This window comes from Olea europaea, unplaced genomic scaffold (assembly GCF_002742605.1).
Source record: "Olea europaea var. sylvestris unplaced genomic scaffold, O_europaea_v1 scaffold479, whole genome shotgun sequence".
Taxonomy (NCBI): domain Eukaryota; kingdom Viridiplantae; phylum Streptophyta; class Magnoliopsida; order Lamiales; family Oleaceae; genus Olea; species Olea europaea.
The window spans coordinates 102,593-107,833 of record NW_019263103.1 but is presented as its reverse complement, the minus strand read 5'-3'; the positions used below and the strand labels follow the sequence as shown (position 1 = coordinate 107,833).

Here is a 5,241-nt window from a genome sequence, read left to right as displayed (position 1 = left end):
CCTTAATGTAAAGATTAAATGTACAAAATATATGAAGGACAGTAAGGAGCAAAATTTTGAACAAAGGGACAAGTTTTGAGCTTTACCTGGAAAGTCTGCATAAACTTGGTCTAAATGAACCTTCAATTTCATTAGTGAAAAAAAAGACAATAAAAGAAACACACCTAAAACAAACATACAACGTTATAAAACTTAAAATAAACCTACAAAATAAAGTAATGAGAAAATGATATCAATCTTCAGGATCATGTAAAGCAATGGACTCTTCTAATCTAGAGAAATTCTCAAAAAATGGTTTCAAACGATGTCCATTAACTTTAAAAATATTTCCATTACTTGGATTTTCAATTTCTACAGCTCCATGTGGGTAAACAGTTTAGATAATGAAAGGACCAGTCCACTTGGAGCGTAATTTTCCAGGAAATAAATGTAACCTTGAGTTGTGCAAAAGAACTTTTTGGGAAGGCTCAAAAGTCTTTCTAACAATGTTTTTATCATGGAATTCCTTCATTCTTTCCTTGTAAATTCGAGAGTTCTCATAAGCTTCATTCCTGATTTATTCCAACTCATTCAGTTGAAGTTTCCTAAGTGAACCTACCTTATCTAAACTGAAATTAAACATTTTAATAGCCCAAAATGCTTTGTGGTCCAATTCAACAGGTAAATGACAAGGCTTTCCAAAAACAAGTCGATAAGGTGACATACCAAGGGGTGTTTTGAAAGCTGTACGATAAGCCCAAAGAGCATCAGTTAATCATAAAGACGAATCTTTTCTATTTGGATTCACTGTTTTTTCCAAAATGTATTTAATCTCTCTATTTATAAGTTTAGCTTGACCACTAGTGTTTGGATGATAAGGAGTAGACACTTTATGAGTAATCCCATATTTTTTTGACAACATTCACAAGCTTTATAAAATTCATATGTGTCTTTGAAAAGAGTTGGCCAATAAAATCCAGACTGCAAGATTTTTGCAGCAGTTTTCTTTGAAGAAAAGTGACCACCACATGCTTTAGAATGGGAAAAGGCAATTATCTTTTGGATTTCATTATTTGGCACACATCTTCTTATTATTTGGTCTGGACAATATTTGAACAGGTAAGGATCATCCCAAAAGAAATTTCATACCTCTTTGAATAATTTTTTTTTGTCTTGGGCATTCCAATGAGATGGTATTTGACCCATCACATGAAAATTAGCAATATCAACAAACCAAGACAAGTCAAAAACACTAAAAAGTTGTTCATCAAGGAAAGTATCCTTGATCGATGTTGTTTCAAATGATCCATCACAAGTAAGCTTAGACAAGTGATCAGCTACAACATTCTCTAGTCCTTTCTTTTCTTGAATGGTGATGTCAAATTCTTGGAGTTAAAGAATCCACCTAATCAACCTAGGTTTAGCATCTTTCTTAGAGAGAAGATATTTTAAAGCTGCATGATCACTAAAAATAACAATTGGTGAGCTAACTAGATATGATCGAAATTTGTCCAAAGCAAACACTACAGCAAGCAATTCTTTTTCAGTGGTGGACTAATTCATTTGAGCATTATTTAGAGTTTTACTTCTATATTAAATGACAAGAGGTTTTTTATCTTTTCTTTGGCCTAAGACAGCTCCAACAGCATAATCACTAGCATCACACATGATTTCAAAAGGTAAATTCCAATCTGGAGGTTGCATGATAGGAGCACAAGTAAGCATGTTCTTAAGTTTAACAAAAGCTTCTTGACAAGACTTAGTCCATTCAAAAGGCATGTCTTTAGATAAGAGATTACACATTGGTTTAGATATGGCACTAAAGTCTTTGATAAACCTTCTATAAAAAATAGCATGTCCTAAAAAAGATCTTACCTCTTTAACACTATGTGGAGTAGGCAAATTAGAAATCAATTTAGATTTAGATTTGTCTACCTCAATTCCATTAGGTGATACAATATGACCAAGTACGATGCCCTTAGTGACCATAAAATGACATTTTTCCCAGTTGAGCACAAGATTCTTTTCTTCACACCAAACTAAAACTTTTTACAAGTTAGTTAAACAATCATCAAATGAACCCCCAGAACCAGTAAAATCATCCATGAAAACTTCCAAAGATCTTTCAATCATGTCGCTAAAAATACTAAGCATGCATCTTTGAAATGTAGCTGGTGCATTACATAATCCAAAAGTCATTCTACGATAAGCAAAAGTACCAAAGGGACATGTGAAAGTGGTCTTTTCTTGGTCTTCAAGTGCAATTTCAATTTGGTTATACCAAGAATATCCATCTAGAAAACAATAAAATTCATGTCATGCCACTCTTTCCATCATTTGTTCCATAAAAGGTAAAGGAAAATGATATTTCCTAGTTATTGAGTTGAGTTTCCTATAGTCAATACACATGCGCCAACCAGTAACAGTTCTAGTTGGAATTAACTCATTTTCTTCATTTTTTACTATAGTAACACCAGATTTTATTGGTACTACTTGGTTTGGACTTACCCATCTACTATCAGAAATAGGATAAATGATTTCATTATCTAAGAGTTTAATGACTCCACTTCTTACCACCTCTTTCAAAACAGGATTAAGCCTTCTTGGTATTTCTCTTGTAGGTTTAGCATATTCCTCCAAATAAATCTTATGTGTGCAAATCAAAGGACTAATCCCCTTTATATCAGCTGTGGTCCATCCTAAAACATTTTTATGCATTTTTAAAGTTTGTAACAACTTACCTTCTTGGTGCACATCAAGTTGGGAAGAAATTATTATCGAAAAGTTTCATCTTCACCCAAAAATGAGTATTTTAGATTAGATGGTAATGGCTTCAAGTCGAGCTTTAGCATTTGAACACTTGAAATCATGGATATATTGGACTGTTGTGATAATTTTTCAAACTTTGATTTCCAATCACTTGTCTTTTTCTCCTGAAAAGAATTCACCAAAAGAAATTATATGCGAATTTTTAGAATTATCGTTAAATTCAAATTCTAGTGCATCAGATAAAGATGTAGCAATAAACTGATCATCAACAAGTTATTCAATAAAAACTACTTCATGCAATCATCTTTATCTCCATGTTGCTTGCAAATGTTAAAAACATTCATTTCCACAGTTATATTTCCAAAAGAGAGTTTCAAGATACCATTTCCACAATTTATCAATGCATTTGAAGTAGCAAGAAAGGGACGACCTAAAATGAAAGGTATTTGTACATTTGAATTTAAAATAGGATGTGTGTCCAAAACTATAAAATCAACAGGATAATAGAATTTATCAATTTGAACTAGAACATCCTCTACAACTCCTCTTGGAACTTTTACTGAATGATTAGCAAGTTGAAGTGTTATTGTTGTTTGCTTAATTTCTCCCAAACCAAGTTGCTCATACACAGAAAAAGGTAATAGATTAACACTAGCACCAAGATCAAGCAAAGCACGCTCTATCCTATTATTTCCAATCACACAAGAATTTGATAGACAACCAGGATCTTCGAATTTAGGTGGAGTGTTTTGTTGAATGATTGAGCTCACATTCTCTGTCAAAAATGCTTTTTGCTGAACACTAAGTTTCCTCTTGACATTGCACAAGTCTTTTAAAAATTTTGCATATGAAGGAACTTGTTTGATTGCATCCAATAATGGTACATTAATTTTGACTTGTTTGAAAAGTTCAAAAATTTCAGAATTATGGTTGAGTTTTGAAATTTGTTGCAATTGTTGAGAAAATGGAGCTGGAATGGGACATTATTCAACAATAGGTTCAGAAATGATTTTTTCCTCACTTTTGGAAATGTCATTTTCTTGCTTTGAAGTCCCACCAGATTTTAGTTCTTTTGAAGGGATGGTTTTATCAATAATTTTTCCGCTACGAAGGGTCGTGATGGAGTTGGCATTTTCTTATTGACTTTCAGAGGAACTAGAAGCATTTACATTAAATTGCCCAGAAGGATTTGGTTGAGGTTGAGCAGGAAATTTGCCTTTCTCTTGAGAACGCAAAGAAGAGGTCAATGAAGAAAGTGTGTTCTTGATTTCATTGATGGCTTGTGAAGTTTGATTATTAATATTTGCTTGTCCTTACTTAAGAGATTGCAATGTTTCCTCAAGAGTCTTTGATTGTAGTGGTGGAAAAGAAGGAAATTTTGAAAGCCCTTGAGGTTGTGATATATGAACACGATTATCATCTCTTCAACTAAAGTTCGGATGATTTCTCCATTGTTGATTATATGTTTCTGAGTATGGATAAGGAAAATGCTTTTTGAAAGTGTTCATAGAATTGGCTTGATCATGTAAAACTTCTTTGAAAACTGGGATGTTAGGACAATCATGCGTAAGATGACCAAAAGTTTCACAAATGCTACAAATTTCATCATTTTGCACGGGTTTAACTTCCTTTACTTTCCTTAATTCCATAGCTTCAGCCTTTCTAGACAAACTAGCAATCCTAGCACTTAGATAATCATCTTGACTCAACTGATATTTTCCTCCACTAGAACTAGAAAGACTAGATCTGATTGAGTTTTTGATTGGTTTTACTGTTTGCCGAGATTGAGAATTTTCAGCTAGATGATCTAGAAATTCTAAAGCTTCATTTGGATCTTTATCTAAAAATTCACCATTGCACATCGTTTCTACAAATTGTTTTATTTCAGGAGTTAGGCATAAAAGAAACTTATAGTATGCCATTTTTCAAAACCATGATGTGGGCATGTATTTAATAAATCTTTAAATCTTTCTAAACATTGAAAGTATGCTTCATTTGTTTTTTTAGAAAAATTTTGGATTTGTCTTTTCAAAGCATTAGTTTTATGTGCTGGAAAGAATTTCTTCAAAAACTCACTTTGCATTTCTTGCCATGTGCCAATCGACCTAGGTTTTAAAGAGTTAAGCCAAGTTTTTGCTTTATCTTTTAGAGAAAAAGGAAACAATTTCAACTTAACAATTTCATTGGGACAAGTTTGATCGTTAAATGTGGCACATACTTCCTCAAATTCTTTAAGATGCAAATATGGACTTTCGGATTCTAAGCCATGAAAATTAGGAAGTAATGGAATCATACCTGGATTGAATCGAAAATTATTAGCATTAAAGAGGGAAAATGAAACATGAAGGAGTAGAATTTCAAGGAAGTTGCAAGTCATCACGCATGGTTTGTGCTTGTTGGTTTTCATTTTCATCATGTACGCTTTCATTATCAGCTATGGTGGAAGATGTGAGTGAGTGTTGAGGTGAATCAAATAAATTACTAAAGAAAGTT

The 5,241-nt window shown here is 32.8% G+C and overlaps 1 pseudogene; it reads right to left on the bottom strand.

Annotated features, from left to right (window-relative positions):
• Window positions 1-232: 232 nt before the first annotated feature.
• LOC111388258 lies at window positions 233-4,670 on the bottom strand (annotated as a pseudogene).
• Window positions 4,671-5,241: the final 571 nt, after the last annotated feature.